Source organism: Lonchura striata, chromosome 3, assembly GCF_050655825.1.
Source record: "Lonchura striata isolate lonStrDom1 chromosome 3, ASM5065582v1, whole genome shotgun sequence".
Lineage (NCBI taxonomy): Eukaryota > Metazoa > Chordata > Aves > Passeriformes > Estrildidae > Lonchura > Lonchura striata.
Genome location: NC_140705.1, coordinates 103,087,931 through 103,108,581, shown reverse-complemented (window position 1 = coordinate 103,108,581; position 20,651 = coordinate 103,087,931). Strand labels below are relative to the sequence as shown.

Below are 20,651 nucleotides of genomic sequence, written 5' to 3'. Positions count from 1 at the left end.
TGGAGAGAAGCGCCGCGGAGCACACGCGGGCAGCATCCCCGGGGCCCCCGCGGCGGGACTGCGCCGGGGCCGCGCCCCGGGGCTCCGGGCAGCGGCCCGAGTGGGGGTCCCTTCCCCGGCAGCCCCGGGGCGTGCGGGGCACGGCGCGGCCCCCCCGGCGCCGCAGCTGCGCCCGTCCGTCAGCGCCGCCCCCCGGGCGGGGCCGCCGAGCGCTGCCCCTTTAAGGCAGCGCAGCCCCGCGCGCATTCCGGCGGCCGCGTCAGCGTTCCGGGAAGCGGTGGCGTCACCCCGCCATCCCTCCCTCCCTCGCTCGCTCGCTCGGTGCCGCTGTCCGTCCCGCGGCGGCGGGGCGGGCCCGGCGAACAAAGGCGGCACAAAAATAGAAGGTGAGCGAGAGCGGGCAGCGCCGCGCCCGCCTCGGCAGCGACGTCACGGCGCGGGCGCGCGCCTGCGCGGCCCCGCGCTCCTATTTATAGGCGCCGGCGGTGGGAGCCGGGCGTGGTGACGTCACGCGGCGTCACGTCACGCGCGGGGCGCGGGCCCCGCGTCCCCCTCAGGATGTCGGGGGCGAGTGGCGGGACCCTGATCCTTGCTGGGACAGCGCCCGGGCACTGATGGCGACCTGCTTCGTGCCGGGGATTCGCCTCCACTCGGCACGAGCGGGGAGCCGCTGCCCGAGCTCCTGTGCGGGGTGCTGAGTGAAAGCAACGCGTGCTGCTCTTGGCCGTGCCCTGCTCTCCCTGTGCACAAAAGCAACCCGTTACCCCCCCCCCCCCCCCCCCTCGGGGGATGGTTTGTGCGCCCGCTGGAACACGACATTCCCCGCAATTAATTATTACATAAGTGCCGTGTCAAGGATGCCATTGATATTACGGTGGCTCTCTCAACTACGGCAATGACAGCAGTAGCTTCTATGTAGAATCTTAAAAAGGATGCTGGTTAATTTGTGCTCCGCTTGCCAAGCCCGCCTCTCGGAGCAGCCCGAGGATGTTCAGTAGCCTTTGTGGTCACGCACTCTGTGAAAGGCTGGAGCCTGGGATTGTTTACAGTCCTCTGCTGGAGCTGCCCTTGTCAATTTTTCTGAGAATCAGATAATGTGAAAGGGTACTGGGCCACATGTGTAAGCTTTTAATAGTAGTATTTGGTAGACAAGGCTTACACGCTCCTTACTGTAACTCTTTGTATTTCACTGCTGGGTATTGAAAAGCTGCTGGGTCCTCTTTGATCCCTTCTGAATGGGGGTGGAGGGGTAGTGGTTTGTGGTTGGTTGGGGTTTCTTTGTGGAATTGTTCATAAAAGTCAGTGACTGTCTGTCTTGTCTCCCAAAGCTGTTGCTTTCTCTAGGCAGACTAGACAGCAAATAGGTCTCTAATTTGAGATGGCATCTCCCCAGACTGTTCATGTTCAAAGAAAATGTGGCGGACCACGTGAAACAAGGAACTATAACATCAACAAGTAACTTCTGATACAATAGTCACTGTGAAAAATCTAGAAAAAGTTCACTAAGAGTTACACAATAAACCAAATAAAACCCCAAATAAAGGTCCTTGTAGAGGAGATGTAAAGTCAGTTGAAATTTCCAGAAGACAAAACTGAGTCTGCCAAGTTCTGTCCCCATAGGGCTGATGTGTCTATATCAGCATGCTCTCACCCTTAAGTTTGGAGGTTTTTTTTTATTTGAAAGATAAGTGTTGAACTAAATATAGACTAAACTAATCTGAACTAAATCTAAACCATGATGTTTTCATTCCAGAGCTTAATCAAATAGTTAATTTGGGATCATTCCCAAGTGGTTTTGAATAGGCTTAGCCAAAGTCTCAACTGGAAAATTGAAGGAAGTAGATGCTCGGCTCTTTTTGTGTGTCAGTACACTGTTCAATGTTAGCAGTCCTTCTTTTTCAGCCTTTCTTTGTAATACAGTGGCATCTATTTGTGAAGGTCGAATGTGGCATTTAGAGGGCTTTGTTGTGCAGTGCAGTGATGTGGTGCAGTGCAAACCTGAGCTGAATTGTGCTGTCCCAGAGCATTCCAAGGGAGGATGGTGTGGTTATTAGAGAGAGGCTGTGTCTTTTATTAGATTGAGTCATACAGAGGAAGAGAGAAGTGGGCAAACTTTCAGGAGCACAAACCTTTCTCCTTCAGCTGCCATAAAAAAGAAATTCTGGAAAACCATATCAGTAAAATTGTGCTGTTCTTAAAATAGTGTTCTCCATCAAAAATCTGGATTACTCATTAGCTTCTAGAAATGTAATAGCTGCTAGTTGTCCACTAAGGTGTTCCTGGTTACATGCTGCTAGGGACACACCTGTCAAACAGACCTGTGTTTGGAACCATAAATGTGTAGTTGCACAGATAAGTGCTTGAAGTGCAGCAAAGCAGCCCTGGGATATGTTGTCAGGAGATTACACTGCATCTCCTCTGAAGAGGGAATTTGCAATGCTTACTTCACTATTTAGTCACCTGGATGACTGTATGCTGACAATAAAACAGGCTTCTGGGTGAGGCACCAGAATATCATTGCAAAACTTACTGGAACCTGAAGAGAAAACCAGTATTGAGTGTACATCTCTGCAGTAGTGTTCTAGCCTATGCTAGAACCTCCCTGCAAAATAGTTATATAATCTTCTTAACCTAGTAAAAAAAAAAAAAAAGTCCTGTGATTTGAAGTGAAGCTTTCCTGGAATTTTCCATGTGCCCTTCATGGTTTTGAGGTGGTGCCTCCTATCAGAAACAACCTTCCAGGAAGTCTGTGAGCACTGAGCAGTATCAGTCCGTGTGTGAGTCTTGCATAATAAATGCCCTCGACTGCAGAGCTGTGGATTCTACTCGTTCTCATCCCAGAATGTGAGATATTTGCTCAATGTACTGAGTGGCTTCATGGAAGTTATTGGGATGAGCCCAAATAGCTACCAGGCATGGGATGGCTCTCACAGGCTGAAGGACAGAAATGGCCTGTTAGCAGCTGGAGAATATTTTCACAAAGCAGTCCAAGTGGACCAATAGAGTACCTCTAAAACATAAGCTCAGAGCTTAACTTTTTTAACCCAGGTGGACACTTAAAAACTGTGGTTTCAGCAGAAACATAGATTTGGCACCTAATTTTGTCCTCCTGTCAGCCCTTTGCTTTCTTACAGGTAATAATTAACAGCTGTTCAAGTCCCAGGATGGCCCTTCTTCACTTTTAAGTATCAGTTACCCTTTTATCTGAAAACATCTAGCTTTTCAGCATAATCAAGGCATTCTAATTCTTATGACACTTAAAAAGGTCCACATACATTTAACAGATCTATTGATCTTATTTTAAAAAAGGTACCCTATATTTTCTGTTGCTTTCTATGTCTGGAAACCATTTTTCAGGGCAGACTAGAGGAAGTTCTGGTGGAAGCTGGATTCCCTGACTCAACGGGGCTCTTTGTTTTCAAGGAATAGAAATAAAGAGGATCTCTTTTGAGTTTCCTTTAATTATAAGCCTGAGGGCAGCGGGAAAGGAGGAGTGATTTCTGTTTCTCAGTATGATGTTTGTGATTTAGTTCTGCCCGGAGGAGTTGCTGTTTTGGTGCTAAATGATAATTTTACCTTTCCTGTGGCTGTAGAGATTTGGCAGTGTTACACTCCTGGTTTGTGGGAGTTCTCCATAAAGTTAATTGGGAGTTTCTTCTGTGACTTGGACATGCTACTCTCCTTCTCAGTCCTAAGGATTTCCTTGTGGTATGATTCAGGGCTGAATGTCAAGTCAGTTCTTGCAGTCTGGCTTTTTCCTTCTGGAGAAAATGCGATGCGTTTGAAATGTACTTGAGATCCCATTTTCTCATTAGATGGTTACGTTATGCAAGATGGGAATGGCAGTTACCCTTAGAGCTATTTATTACACTCGTGCCTCTGGAGCTGATGAGGAAAGATGGGAGTCAAGAAGGGACATGACAAAAACAAGAAGTTTTTGTAGAAGTGGGGTAATCTGGATGGTACAGGTATATGAGAACACTGATGTTTAAAAAAAAAGATTTAAAAAAGTGTGTGCAGTTCTGCTGTTACTTATGAACAGCCCTTGATCAGGAATGGGCACTAAGTCAGTACCCAGTCACTTTCTTAGTGGCAGTCTCCTGTGTTCCTAGCAGCACTGAAGTAAAGAATTCATGGCTTTTTGAGAAATGAAGGATTTTATCTCATTCCCTTGATGATAACTTCCTTTCTGTGAGGAAAGCAGAATTGTCAGTGATGATGATGACTTCTCTTTTCAGGTAGAAAAGAGGAGTAAAGATATGAGCAAGAAATTTAGGATATGTGCAGTCTGCTATGGGATGTTTTGGGTACATTGTTCAATGCTTTCCACAAAAACAAGGAGGTGTGTCATGCCCACCAGGACAATATGATGAGCATAATATTAAGGCTGTTAATCGTGGAAGTACCTAAGAGAATTAGAAATTGCACATTAAAGGTGTTACCTGTTTATTTTGATTGTTGCCTGCTTTCTGCAGAACAGCCATTGCAGCATCTTTATGAACTGAAACAAGGTAGCTTTTCACAGATTCTACTGTGGTCTAATAGCCTCACAAATGTATTTATTCTGTTTGTGGCGTTTGTTACATGAAAATTTGTATAACTTAGCAAAAAAAGGTGCCAAAAAGGTACCTTTCTTTCTTAAATCTTGGTAAGAGTTCAAGACATTCAGCTCTATAAAATTTTCTGATGGTTTCCTGTGAATTAATCAAAGTTTAATTCCTATAATAAGTCCATCTTAGCTTTTCATGTAATTTGAAATGATTTAATATGTCTATTAATTTCTAATTGACATTTTGTCACTTGACCTAGCCCGTGCTCAAGGTTAGTGCAGGATTATTACCTGGTAGTGTTTGTAATGACAAGGAGAAATTACAGAATTTATGAACTTTTTGTTGTTGCCCCTGCTGCATACCAACAGTGCAACTTGAAAACTTACATTAAATATGGCTTTCAAAATTCAGAAATAGATTAAGCCCTCTTTCTCTGGTCTCCCTTCTAATCCTTCCTGTCCTCACCCACCTCGCTCTCCACCCTTAGATCAAAGTTTCCAAAAGGGTAAAGTCAAAATGTTTCACGTAAATCTCCTTGATGCAGCTCAGGCTCTTTGAAACTTTTGTTCTCTTCTGTTTGTTTCTTCCAAAACTTCTTGTTGCTTCCTCTGTATCCACTGGGTCTTTTTTGGGTTTTTTTTTTTTTTTCCCTCTTTGCTCTGCAGTGTTACTTGCCTTTATCTAGGACTGTCAGTGGTCTGGAACTCTGTTGTTCAACTGTTATTTAAAAAATGTGGATAAATTTATTAAGTTCACAAAGAAACATCTGTGATATACTGTAAATCACAATAAGAAATACATTTTGCAAAGCAGGCACAGTTGTGTAAAAATGTTTAAAACAAGCGAAAACCTCATTGTTTTCCCCAAAGGCTCCTGTTTTTGTAACTGTTTAGGTTAGTAAATTCTTTGGAATTTGTCTTTTGCCTTGGAATGCCTAACTAAATGTGAAATGTTGAAGATGAACTCAGTAGATCATGACTACCATTTTGAAACTTCCATAAACAACAGGGCACTGTGGAACATTTCTCTAGTGAACACAATGCTTAGCAGAAATCCAAAATCTGTTGCTCATTCAGTTGAAAGCACAGCAGAGACAAAACCAAACATGTGTCGTGGCAATAGACTTTAATGTTATCAGAAGCTGCCCTATGAGAGTTTAATCTTCAATTTTGTTGACTTTTCTGCATGTTTAGATCTTAAAATATTTTTTTAATTGAATGATTCTGAGATGGTATCTTCTTTCTGCCCTTCATTTAAAAGCAATGAAGGTAAGGTAAAGTTGTTTTGCAGGTTGGGCATGACCATGTCCCTGTGGAGCTCAGTGATATTTCTTGCTAACTGAAGTGATGCACAACTGGGTGTGGAGGTTTTTGGGTGGCAGAGTTTGTTCATTTCTGGTTTCCTTTCTTCACACAGTTTGATTGTTATGTCTGTGTTGTTGTAAAAACAGGGTGTTCTAAGGCTTTCTAATTAGCTTCTGTCTAATTTGGCATACTTTCTGGAATGGAGAGATTTCCTACAAAAGCTTGGTTCCTCCCTCATCCCAGTAAAATCACTAAATTACTTTTGAAAAAGCATTTCAATGCTGCCACATGCCTAATTATAAGTTGATTTTTTTAGTCTTTTGAATTTGATTTGTGTTACAGAAATGAAATTATTTTAAAGGATTGAGTTGCATACCACTTGCATGTTGCTCAAAACTCTACAAAAAACTTCCTTTGATTTAATTTTCATATAATCTATTGTTTTATTAGCATTTTAGAAAGATTAATTACAATAACTTGTCATAGTAGTTTATATTCTGAAAGTCCTTTGTAATCTGGAAAACACCTGATTTTTTAAACCTTTCTAGTACACTAAACAGAATACTTAAAACTAACCCTGATTTTGCTTTAATTTCTCTGATTCAGCTTGCTTTTAAATAGCTGTGGTTACAGTGTAGTACCCTTCCTACCTCCTGGGGAATTAGGCTGTCTTTACTGCAATCTTTGTAAGGGCTTGAAAATGCAGATGAAGAAAGCCAGGTTTTATTCTTTTGCTTCTTGAGAACTGGTGCAGAGTTTTGTTGTTTCATGATTGCTGTTTTGTTTAAATGCTAAGTTATTTTGCACTGAGAAGAAACAGTTTTCAACTGTTGAAAGTAAGAGTGCATGTGTAATAAGGGTTATTATGATTAATTTTTATGCTTGTTGTCAGTTCTCTGAAAAATACAATTTCAAATCTAAAAAGGCACAGGCTTGTTTACTTAATGATCTCTTAGCATATATACTCCTGTGTTGCTGAGATCAGTGATAAGAGGATGAGGTAAGAATTGATTATTCAAGGTAAGATTTTGAAGTTTATTGAGACTTTTAGCACTGGTGGATAATTTTCTGCACCAAATAAAGTAAAAATTATCACTTATTTCAGAATGAATTTGGGTGAGGCTGAATTTGCTGAAAAGGTCTGTTTTCACTTGACTTGGAATATGAGAATTATCTGTTGACATATGTATTTAAACCAAACTGGTGTGAATACAAACCAGATGTTTCTTGGGAACATTTTTATAGTACATTTGAACCATAAAACGAGGTGACACATTTTTTTAATCAGTATTCCTGATTGTGCATTGAGGAAATGTGTGTTCTAAGTGTTATTTTGCTATTTCTAAGTGGACAAGAATCTGCGATCTTGTACAGCATTAAGTGCTGCAATGAAAATCTAGATGCAGAATAGAATGGCCCTCTGTATAAAAGAAAATAGTCATGTTTGATTTAGACCTTTAGCACAAATAAGGACTCTTAAAATTATTTTCAGCGATCGTGTTAAAGGCTTGGTTAAATCTTGATTTTCATATCCACTGTCATTGAGCACACAAGAGGCCATCAGCAACTAGCTGGTGATGTGTAACAGTGATTCTAGAACTGAAAAACACATAATTGTTGTGGAAGTGTTCCATACTTAGTTGCATTGATTCAGGAGTACCTTCATTGTTATAAAACTTTCACTGTCACATTAATTTCTTCCTGCAAACCTTCCAAGTGGAGATAACCTGAGTCCTCAGTCTTACAGTCTCTTCTCCCCTTGTGAATGTGCTACACAAGGCCAGGGCAGAGGTGGAACATAATGGTATTGGAATGTGTTAAATGCCATAAGTGTAGATTTATATAATTTCTAATTAACAGCAGCAAGGAATGCTATTTGGAGTTGTTTTTACTTTTTTATTTCAGACACATACACCCAGGCACAGATGCACACACACACAGAGTCAGTGTTTCTCAAAGATGGGCTTGGCAGTTTCTGGTTAATTGTGTTCTCTAGTGTTTTGAAACTAATATTATTATGATGATATTCTTAGTAACACCTGCAATTTGGACAGTTAATTCCTGTAAACTGTCCCTTTAATGTGTTTTATCATTAACTCTTGAATCATTCAGTCACAGGAGTTTTGATGTTTATAGGATTGGAAAGATGACTCGCATGGTCTTTTCCTGGTTTCATTAAATAATTAGATTCCTCAAAGAGCATTTCTCTCAGAATCGAGGTAAATAAAAGTAGAGAAGTCACACGGAGGAAGAAATACATTCTACCCCTTCTTCAGGTCTCCTTGTTTTCATTGTATGAAACAATATACAGAGAGCATGTTGAAAGCCACCTATACCCTTTTTGAGTATCTTTAGATAGCTTTTCTTAAAAGCTTTGTGGTTTATGAAGAGCCCTTATTACATCTGACACTGGAAATCCAATCAGTCCTTTTCTGAAGTGTGCTGTGGATGCCTATTCCATATCATTGTGCACATGGAGAGATCCCAAAGTTATAAATAAGTTCATGGTAGCCATATGTCATGACAGTGTGTCTAGTTTGGGTCTTTGAGGCACAGGTGGAATATACAGACAATATAAAAGGTCATGTTGCATTGTATAAATGTAAACATTTTTTAAACTGTCAAGTGCTGGTTCTTTGCCTCCATCTTTTTCTAAACATGTACAATAGTCTCACTCTATTGCATTTAGCTAAATTGGTAAGAATATAAACTGACCATAAAAATGTAATTATAGCTTGATCCTGTACACTGAACTAGAGGTATAGTAGTTCAAAATGCACTTGGCATTTAGGTGCTTGTATAGCTTTGTCAGTGCAGTTCAGCTGCACAGAGGGTGTGTTCATTTAGCAAAGGGTTCAGGCTGCTTCTTGTTTAGGTTTGTTAATACATTTTTCCCCCTATTTGGTGGTGTTAACCCTTTGCAGAAAAGCAACAGTGTGTTAAGCATCATCAGTTTGTTGGGTGAATATACCATGGGTGTTAGCAGATGCCCTAACAGGTCTCTAACAGTGACAAGGGTTTCTAGCAGTGTTTGCAAAGCCTGCTCTATAAACTCTGACCTACATAAAGCTGAAACAGCTGCCAGATTTACTGGCAATTAACTCTATTGTTAATTGCTAGTATAGTGAGCACTATAGTGGTCATAAGCCTGGGTATCTGGCTGTTCATAGACGATGTGTCAGTCTGGGAACTTCAGTTGTACTAATTTAGCATGCACCCAAGTGCTTGATATCAATTGTTTTGGGGTTGGGTTGTTTTTGCATTGTGGCTTGTTTGATCCAAGTGCTATTGAAAGCAGCACAAATCTCTCCATTGACTTGGATTAGTTGGTCACTGTATGACATAACAAGCCTGTGTTGATTAATTCCCTGCTGTTCCTACTGTGAGCCCACACATAATAATGGAGAACCATTAGTGGCCATTGCCACTGTTAGTCAGTTCCCTGTAATGCCTCATTTTTATTTTCAGTCTGAACCTCCCAATCCTACACAGTGTTATAAATAAACCCTGTAAACAAGACCTCCTTGTCACATTATTAGAATAGTAGATGCAACGTTTGCTAAACTTAGAACTTTCTCAAAGTCATGGTCACAGGTTCATGTGACTTATTACAAAAGTTGCTGATTTCATTGTTTGGTTTCTCAACATGACTTTCGACTTGCAGCCTGCTGAAAGTTGCTGCAGCCTGTAAGCGGGAGGGCACAAAGGGCGGGACTTTCTTGCCTAAAGCTTTGTAACTGTGAGTCTGGTTTTGCAGAAAGTAACTCACTTCACTTCTTCTTCCTGCTTATCAGGAAGTGCCGTACAACACTGCTGTAAGAGAGCACTGCCTGTTCAAAGAACACCTTCAAAACCTACTAGAAATAGTGAACTGTAGCAAAGTAGTAATCTGTAGTGTTCCTTTTTTAGTTGTGAGATCTGGGGGAAATACCCATGCTACAGTGTTACTTCTTATTTTAGGAGTAAAATGTCTATCACTTCTTGTATATAAATGTCATGTAACATTGGACAAAGCTGAAAATGTCTAATATATTTGCTGGACAGTATTGTCTTACTGAGGAGAAAAAGTGTCAGCTTGTCATGTATTTTTAGGCTACCTTACTAATACATTGCCTAAATTACCTTAAAATTTATTAATAACATGCACAATATAGTCAGGAAGTCATCCTTTTTGGTAGTTCTGCAAACTAATTACTTGGTCACCCACTTGTATCATTGCAAAGCACTGTCACTTTGAGGGCTGGTGCAGGTCTGGTAATGTTTGTACCTCCTAAATAGCCTGTGATTCTCAGGATAGATGAAATATGTTTTGAAAGTTATATAAAGAAGAATTATGAACATGATCAGAGTACCATTTTTCCCTTTTTAGAGTTTCTCCCTCTGTGAGGTGTCTTCTGCCTTTTCTTAATTTCACCGTGTGCATCCCTCAGTAATTTCACATGATGGAATAGAAAACAGGTCAGAATAGTATACAGATAAAAGCCAATATAAGGAGCCATTATATCTCTTAGGGAGGATGAGCTACTTTTTCTGTGGCAGAATTACTTACTATCTCTTTGATTAATGTTGCTGTTGTCTTTAAGCCTAGGAAAAGAAATGTATGAAAGTAGATTGTAGAGTGCATTTTTATTCTGTGCATTAAATGTCACTTTAATTCCTTGTAAGAGGCAATTAGATAACAAAGCATATTAGAATATTTTACTGATGTCTCTGCCACAGATTAAGTTTTTAGAAGGAAAATTTTGTGATGGATCTTTTTACCCTAAGCATCAGTGTTTTTCTTGCTTAAAGTCTCATTTCCTTCCTGAGGAAAAAAATAAATAGATAATAACTGTAACAGAAGTGGAAATGTTTTGTTTTGATTGTTTCTTTAGGCTTTTTGTTTGTTTTTATTAACATGGAAATATATTCCTGTATTGATTCTACGTTTAGGAGTGGGTTTTTTTTTGTGTGCTTTGTCCCCTGATAACTGCACGTGAGGCAATAGAGCAAAAAGGTTTTGTCTTCCTCCCTGTGCACTGTTCGTCCAGCTCCTTTCTTCATAGCCACTACAAAATCTCTGCATTCCTGGCCCCTGTATATGGCCTGAGCACAGGAGTCATTTGAGGAGTCAGAATGCTTTTATGTGCAGACAGTCAGCTCTCCTGGAATAATTTATAAGGACTGCATCAGGAGCAACATCGGGGAATTTGGAAGACTGCCCTGAGTTGTGCTGATGGTTGTACATGACCCTGACCCTCACTGAAGGAGGCACAGGCCACTTCCCTTACATTGCTCTACCACTGCTGGCATGGAAGAGCAGTGGATCTGAGTTGGTGTGGGCAGTTGGTGGGTATTGAGAGAAATCAGAGTAGGGAAAACCACTGTGACTCCAGAGCATGGTGCTGGGGCTTTTCTCTCTTGTGTAACTCATGTCCTCCCATTAGCCCAAAGAGTCACCCAATGCAAGGTGGTGGTGAGATAATGTGTCCTTACAAGAAATCCACTCATTTTTGTGTGGCAGGGTAAACTCGGGTGTACATTTCCTGATTCTTTTTATTACAGTGGATTTCGCTGCTGTCTTAGTTATTATTAGTGGATTCTTAGAATTATTAGAGGATTGTTTATTCTGGAGAGGTACAAGTAATTGTGAATATCTGTGAAACTCTAATAGCATATGAGTGTTGTAAGCAGGTAGCACACTAGGAATTGGTGGTGTGAGCAAATGACGAGTTGTGTAAATTGATCTTTACTTGTCCTTTATTTTTCCAGTGCCTTATCAAGCTATGTTGTGGGTTTTTTTTAATGCATAGATAGGACTTAAATGAATGTCAATATTTAACTCGTGGCTTGAGCTAAGATTACAGCAAAACCAAATCTAATACTGAATTTCAAAGGAGCCTGAAGGAGAGTGTGTATCTTAGATCAAATAGTAATGGTTGATTGGAAATTCCAGTCTCATCCATGTATGGGCCTTCTGAAGAATGAAAGTATTAGTTCCAGTAAACATAAAAGCAAAACCTAGGGAAGTGAGGGCTGATTGTCCAAGCATGTTGAAGACTAAGATGAAGTGTAGTTGTACATTTGATTTGTTAATCTTATGTAAGGATTCAAACAGTATTTTTGTTGTAAAGTACTGTTGTTGTAAAGCTTTCAATTCCACTGAGCTTCTGACTGCCCAAAATAGACCATTTTGCCAGTCATCTCTGAGCTCTGTGCTGCCCCACCTAGATCTCTGCAAGTATCCCAGGAAATTATTCCAAAGCTAGAACAGGCATGTCTCAATTATATTGCAGCCAGTGTTATGACTGCATTTATAATTACCATGAGTTAACATAATTCTTTCCTTTATGAGGACAGCTCTTGGAGAAACTTCTGTTTCTCTTTGGTTTTATTGTTTCTGTTGGGGTAAGATAAAAGCCACTCAGGCTAAAGGAATATAAAAGCTTTTTCTTATGGAAAAAAAATGGTATGCCAGTATGAACACATCTTACATGAAACCAGAAAGTAAGTCAGTTGCAATCTAAGCTTTTAAAATTCGAAACGATTATGTACACAAGAGGTTGTAAAGTAACTTTCAGAAGGACCTTATGATGCGTATATCTTGTGTAATTCTGAACATTCTAATTACAGAATTTTTTTTGCACATACCCAGATTTTGTTATGTGTGGATAAACCATAGATAGCTCTGTACACGTTTTTTGGTAGGGAAGTGACATACCAAGCAGGATAGGATGCAAAACAGAAATGGGCCATATTGAATTAACCTTTACTGTTTGACTTAAATTCATAAGGGATTTAGTTACACTCTTAAATTTACTCATTCTCAACAGGTAAACATTTGAACATCACTATTTATAGTAGAAAAAAGAGGCTTGTTAGAATATGAAGTGACCTGACGTTTTCTAGTCTAGGTATCATTTAATCTAAATTTACCTATCAATGGCTCAAAAAAAGTCAAATGCACACAGCAATTTGGCTTCATGAGAATGCTCTTCTGGGAGCTAATGGAGTGCAGAATTTCCTGTGTGAAAGTGGTCTCCCTCTTCCCTTCATTGCTGAGTATCTATATCCTTGGCCATCCTCGAGAATCTTACTTTACCTCTTGGCTCCATGCACTGGGAGGTCCTGTTGGCATGAGTACAGCTATGCCCTGGGAAAATTGGATTTATGGATTCTTTTTGTTCCCTGTGCTGGATGTACAGTGCCACTTCTTTTATTGCTTTGAATGTTGAACTGACATTTTCTTCAAATATTAATCCTGCCCACATAAATCTTCCTTCTAGAGTTCTCCACTTCTCCTCTTAGTTGCTGTTCAAATGGCCATCTCTTTTAGCTGACAATGTTAATTTTTCACATGAAATCAGGCAGTTCTGTTTCACTGATGATATCAGTTCAGGATTTAAATATTTTTCTTAACAAAATGTGTTATACATTATTCATAATTATAAAGTATAATTACTGAGTCAAATACATCTCAATATATATATAGAACTGTTCAGAGTAACCATCCAGTAATGTACCTTGTGTGCCTATGCTAATCTAAAATCTTATCTCTTCTGCCAGGTTTCTCCCAAACTAATGTCAACATCACTGTATTTTGCTTGACGAGTTATTTGGATTTTTTAAAAACCACTATATTGATATCCATTCTTTAGCAGGCTGGTGCTCTAGATAAGTACCAATCATACAGTTTAGTAATAAGTTATTTTATGCATATGTAACATATGCACATATAAAAATAACATTTTTGTTTATAACTTACTGCTATTCCAATGGATTTGATATTTCCTATTGATTGTAAATTAGATTTATTTTCCAGTTTAACATTTTCTGTATGACTTTCTAATCAAAAGTTCTATCACAAAGGAAAAGAATACAGGGAAGTTATTAAAAACTACCTGGTACAGATAATGGATTTATTTCCTTGTAGTGGGTGTTGCCCCATATTGTCACGTGCAAATGAAACATTTTTTATAAATTATTGATTTAGAGAATGGCAAAGCATAAAAAACAACAGTCATTTACAGTAAATATTTAGTTTTTGGTCTTGTGTTCTAGTAAGGCTGTTTGAAAAGAGAACAAGTATTGGGATTTGGTGTGACTCACTGTGGTAGGTAATTCTTAATCTCTGAGGAATATACATTCTACAGTCCTTGGAAAGTACTGTTGATTATATAGGAATTGCTTAATGCATTCCCAAACACTTGATTAGTAAATAATGCTCTACCTGAGTGAATGTTGCTTATGAGAAATTCCATCCTAGGTATGGTATACCATAGTATGGTATACCATAGACTGAAATGTAAATCAGAGCATGTTTTGTTTTTCTCAAATCTGTGATCTGGCATGACAGCAGAGAATGGAGTTATGCTGTGTCAGAAGTTCTTGGTAAAATCCAAAACCCCCACAAAATAAATTTAGTTTCATGTCTTGTTATGCGCTCTGTATGTGAGCAGTGCTCATCCATGCTTGCAAATCTTTTAAGAAGATGTCACTGTAATTGCTGATGTGGATGTCTGGGAAATGTGTGCTAACTAACATATACAAACATGCAGGCTATGTTTTTTTGATGTTGAAATAGTACACTTAATGAAATTGCATTATTTTTTGGCAAGATTAACATAAATGTGATTATTCAGATGCAGGGTTGTGAATTATTTGATGGGTTTTGGCATTAACTTGAAGTTTCACAAAGCAGAAGGTCTGCTTTTGGAATGAGATCTATGTAAACTTGTTCACAGTATTTCCTCTCACTACCAATCATTCAGATACCACGTGTTCTAAACTACACAGTCCAGATTCCAAATGACTGCTAATGTCTACAGTCCAAACAACTGCTTTATCATCCTTTAGTACTGGTGAATTATTTCCTCTGTACAACTCTGTGCTGCCTGTGGAAAAATGTTCTGTCTATGAATTGATCAGGTCCTGTTACCTTCAGTAACTCTGGCTGCAGCACAGTACTTCATCCTCTAAGATGCAATATGGGAGTTTTAAATCAGGCTTTCCTCTGTTAATAGCATATAAAGTTGCCACTGCTCTTGACAGAACTGTTTTCAGGTTTTCATAGGTTACTGTACTGAATAGTTTTAAGGTTTTTATACCCTGCTTTACCTAATTGCATAACACATTAAATATATTTTTGTCTACTCTGAGTTATTCCTCCTCCTCTAATCCTGTATGTCTGAAAGGTGGCTGTAGAAACCTCTGCTAAACTTCCCCAGAGTGGCTTTCTTCATGGAAGTCACATCTCATATTTAGTTGCTTACTTCATCAGGCTTACTTGCTTAAATGCTCTGCTCTGTCAGTCCTTAACAATTTAATCCTGTACAACACTTAAGTATTGCATCACCCATATAAGATTTAAAAAGCCAGTAGCCAGGCTGGGTAAGTCTAGGAACCCAGTTTCTGTATCGATCTGATGAGAACTGTGAAAATTCTCATTCAGAATAATGGCAGTTCTCTCAGACAAGTTAATTTTCCTCCTTGTTTAATTTCTGGTTTGAGCCTTTGAGAGTTTGGAATTTTCTGAAAAGAAATGGAAGCTAGTTGTTCTCTGATAAATATTAAGAAGGCAGGAACAAAGTCTGTAAATAAGAGTTCTGAACAGAATCAAATGCAAAATTTTATTGGACTACTTTTTGAGGTTTTGTGTTACAGTTGTGAGATTAAATTCACTCTATCAAATGAGAAATAACTTACAGTCTCCTTCATGTGATAATCTGTCATCCATATATAAGCATAGATCATGTCTTTGAGCTGAAATCCAGTGGGTTTTTTGTCACACTTTTTGTTTTCTGCCCTGATTATGTATTGGGAAGGGTATCATTACACACACTTTCTAAAATATTTCCTTTTTGCAATGAACTTGCTGCCAGGCTTCTGACAAAACTCAGGAAATGTACTCAGCTATATTTATTAATTCAACAAAATGATATCAGTGATACTCTCTGAGCAGAGTAAGGTCTAACATTCAAGACAGGAGCATTTCTGACTTAATACTTTAATGAAGCCACACTGTTTATTCCAAAACTTCAAAGAATATCCTCAATATAATATAGAATTTTTCAACTGATTGTCTTATATATGACAGATCTAGTTTTTCCCTTTCTCCTTTTCCTTTTTTCCTTTTTTCCTTTTCCTCCTTGGAGCTTTTCAGGGTGGTCAAGCAAAGAAAGTTAGAAGCCACCATGTAAAACAAACAGACAGAGACTTGTGATTTGAGGGTAAGGAATAATAAAGACAAGAGATGTAACAGTTGGTGAAATTGATAAAATTAGAACTGGTGAAATGAGGATTCTGGTAGGATTTTTTGATGTCAGAAAACATCCTATTTCAAATGTAAAATGTTTCCTTAGAATGAAAAGAATTCTTGTTATCTTGTTGCAAAGCAGATGAGCTGCTTCATTTAATTTTGTTTTCCAGCCAAGCAAACAAGAGCCTGAGGGACGTATGGAGGTACACAGTTATTTCATTTACAAAAGTGCAGCTATTATGTGTTTATTTTCAAGACCTCCTCGTGCAGGAAGCTTCTGGGTTTAAAGATAAACATTCACTAAACAACATTCATTAAAAACTTGGATTAGAAGCATCCACTGACCATGTCTGTGTTTTAGGAATTGGTGTTAGAAATCCAGTATTTGGGGTTTATGCTTTGGGGAAGGTGCAGGGGAAAGCACCAGAGGTGTATTGGAAAGAAGCCATTTGTGGTCAGCAAAGGTTCTTTTCAAGGTTGTTAACCTCTGTATCCCTGAATTGTGTTTACATAGCTGCCTAAAGGATTTCTGCAGGTTCAGCTGGAATATGTTCCCCAACCAAAACACTTGTGTGACACAGCAGTTACCATTTGTCCCATGGATGCTCACCTTTCAGTTAGGACTGAGGTAACCTCTGGCTAACTTCTAAGAGAGCTGCACTGGGTTAAAATTCTTCATACACATGTGTTTCAATATTAATTAGGCTTTTGGGCTTATTAATGTTATGATTACTGCATTTTGTCATGACAAGGTTGTCACCAAGGAAGTTTTATCTGTTGGCTTGCAGTTGTGCCTAAGGTATGTTAACATGACTATTGTATTGCTAGAATTTGGAGAATTTGTTGTAATCAACTATTGCTGCTAAAATGTTAAATTCTGTAAGGTAAATGCACAGGAAGGCTATGAAAGATGCATAGTTTTCTATTAGAAAAAACTAAATTTCAATATTTAAAAAATTTAGTATGTGTTATGTGCAGCTAAAGCTATGTAATCCTATCTTGTCTTTTTTCATTGTCTCTTGGAAGTGCTCATGTATTTTCCTTCTCTCACAGAAGTCTTAATTTTTCCATTGGAATGGGATGTTCACATTTGACAAGTTTTTCAGCAGCACTTTGTTTTTTAATTCACAGTACTTGTATCTTACCAAAATTTGTTTGGTACCTCCAGAGAACAGGAGTGCATGAACTAAAACAACCCATTACAGTTCAAATCTTTCCAAGGTTCATGTTCTTCAGTGAAGAACCTCAACATGAAGAAATATTTTGAGGTTAGTGAAGGCAGATTTTTTTTTTTTAATACCAAGTCCAGATTTTTACAGTGAATCTGCCTCTTACAAAAATCTGTGTCAGGTTCCTTTGCCATTTTTTGCAGTTATCACAACCCAGGTGTATGAGACTAGGGACTGATCTTTATCATGCAAAATCTTATGGAGTATGTCATATGAATTAGTGTTATTTTGGTTCTGCTAATTGTGTGCCTGGCTGGAGGGATTTGAGAGAGCACTGATAGACGTTCCCTGCTGAACACAAGTGAAGATAAAAACTAAGTGCCCAAGTCAACAGCATAATAAAAATGGAGGCACTTCAGTTTCCTAAAGCTCAAAAGAGCAAATTCCAAACTCTGAACCACTGGAATTTGTGTAGTAAGTGAGACACTGACATTTTGTACTGCCCATGATGAGATGAACCCACAACTTAGAGCATTTGGCCACACCTACCTGTCCTGTATTTTACCTGAATCTACCTATCTTGGATGTCTTTTTCATGTGGGAAAATATGTTATTCTTAATTTTGATACTCTGTGGAGGCTGCCAGTCCTTTCACAGCAATACTGATGGTGGGCAGCTCTTGGGCTTGCCAGGGGAGTGGCCATGGGTGGTGTTTGTAGGAGGTGTAACATCAGTGGGACAAGAAGGAGTTCACCACCTTGCCTGAGGCAATAGAGAGGTGGTTGCATTATGTCCAGATGTGCTGTGCATGCCACTTTTCCATATTCCTGATCAAATCAATGTGGTTTAGCCAGAATAATTTTTTAAACTGCATCAGTAAGAACCTTTCTGCAGCATGTGTCTTTAAGTTCTCTTCAAATAGGGAGTATCTTGCCCTTTGCTAGGCCTTTTTATTTTAATGGCTGCTGAGGTTAATGGGTCTTGTGTTCAGATTTTAATGCTGCTTTTATATGGCTGCAGAAGATAGCTTAGACACACAACCCTTATACTTGTAAACCTGAGGAAGTACAGGATCTGTGGACTTATAGGCCAGTTGCAGTATGTAAAGGATCTTCACTCAGAGGCACTAAAATTTTAATCTTCTCAATATTTGCATATATTGTTAGAGGTGCACAATTTCCAACTTTTGCCCCTCCCAACCTTGTTATGATGTGCTGTTGAGCTGAAAATAAGAGCTGATACTCCCTCTTGGGCTCTGTTCCAGCAGTTCTTAGGTCCTTGGGAACAGACACATCTTTCTCTTGCTGTTTGGCTGCAGTTCTTTCCCAGCTCTTTAAATCACAGCACTGAGATGCCAGCAACCCAGATACCAGAGGTTCTGCTTCATTTCTCCCAGGCAGAATTGTCATTTGGCACTTACCTACCTATTCTCTGACTGGAACTTTTTAAGACACCTTAATTTGATGTATTTGGGATTTCTGTAAAAGACTTCATATGCTGTAAATTAAGATGTATCATCTCAGAAACGAGGGTCACATGTTTAATTGCAAATGACTCGGGTTTACTGCATTCTGGTGTAATTTGGTGATGTCCTCACCCAAGAAGCAGCACATGATTATTTGTAAGCTTGCCATCCCTGGGAGGAAATTTGATAAGGCTTTCAGGATCTGTGTTGTAAGGCCAGTAATTGCTGTGATCCAATAAGGGAGAGCTCTGTGGTGGCATCACTGGAGAGAGTAAGCGTGGTGTGACTGCTGCTGCTTCTCGGATCATGCTGCCTAATGAAAGATTAATGACGAGATGATGCTCTGTAACAAACATCTAATACTGCCACCAGGTCACAGGTTTGATTTGAACCAATCAATAAAGTTCATTCTCCTAAAGGTAGCTAATGATAGCATGCTTATGAGAAATGAAATGGCCTGCAGTCTAAGACAGCCTGCTCCTTCTCACTGTATCAGCTTTAAAGAAACAACATTCCTTTTATAACATCATCTAAACCTTGGGAAGAAAGGAAAGTTCAAATTCTGGGAGGAAATGTTAAGAAAACTTTTATTAAAAATGGAACTCAATAAGGGAATCTTCTATATTAAAAATAAATTAGAATTAAAACTCAGTGAAACCTAAGTTGGAAAGAAAAGTATCTCATATTCTCAAAGTTAATAGTATCTGAAAGAGAAGAGAATTTGATTTGACCTTGGTGTTTAAAGATCAGATGTACATTTATGTGTGTGTTCTTAATCCTTAGAGTGACTCACTTGCCTATGAAAGGCAGGGGGTCAAGTCCCCTCTATGTCACATTGACCCATCTGAGGAGAAAAGGAAAGAAACTGGAATATCATCCTTCTTCAGGGCCTGATAAATACAGATGTAACCTATTGAGTACTTTTTTAAAGATTATACCAGCTATATTAATTCCAGAAGGTAAGTTTAGGCCACAGAGGAGGCTCTGTATTCAAGTAATTCCCTCAAAGATAATCCTGTGAGAAGCTGATCAATCTCCGAATTAGAAGGCAGAATGAGGAAACTCAAAAAGTTTTTCAAGATTTCAAGAGTAAAAATATTTTCAAGATTTTTTCCTGAACCTTTTTCTGAACCCTTTGAAGACTTTCTAAGACCTCTGAACCTTTTTCTAAGCCCTTTGAGGGAGACTTTGCATTCTTGCTTTTGTCTAAATAATAATGTGCTGTGAAAGTGCTGGCAGTAAGATACTGTAAAATATGAATAAGGGACCTTGAGTTTTAAGCTCTTGATTATGATACTTCAGCTTTCCAAGAGCAGAGTAGGAACTCCTTACCTGTCTTAAAAAAAAAAAAAAAACCCCAAATAAAAACCAACCAAACAAACAAAACCAAAAACAAAAAACCCCAAACTCAAGCTTACATTCTCTAATGAAATATTCTGATTTTCATAGCAAAGTAGAATTGCAGTCCTTTAGGTATGAACAGAACCATATTGATGTGGCTTCAGTTACTTCTTAGGTACAAAACAATAATCTCAAAAATCATGGTAATTTATTTTCTAGATGAAAATAGTATTTTCTTAGTACTTAGGATTCTTGCCTGTGTGGTATTTTCATTCTAGATTGGTAATATCATAAGCTTTGTAAGTGTTAGCCTTATTATCATTAACAATGTTACATTCCTAATACCTGGAACAAATTGAAGTTGTATCCAAAAATATCAATTTGTCATCAAAATGTCAGTACTAGAAAGTACATTAAATGTAAATAGAATTTTGATGCTAACATCATTTCCCAGGAGCACGGATGCACTGAAACTCTCCCTTACAGTGACTAAGCAGTTTTTGGTAAGGCACCTCCTAAGACCTGAAGAGCAATTCTAATAAAAATTTCAGACTTGCATTTTGCCACTCTTACACAGTTGTAAGA

General features: G+C 38.9%; 1 long non-coding RNA gene across 1 annotated transcript in view; it reads left to right on the top strand.

The window, feature by feature from the left end:
- The first annotated feature begins 201 nt into the window (after window positions 1-201).
- LOC146768043 (uncharacterized) overlaps window positions 202-20,651 on the top strand; it is a 48,550-nt gene continuing 28,100 nt past the window's right edge. The window contains exon 1 of the long non-coding RNA XR_014954018.1: window positions 202-386. This is a non-coding gene — a long non-coding RNA (uncharacterized LOC146768043). The remainder of the gene's footprint in view (window positions 387-20,651) is intronic.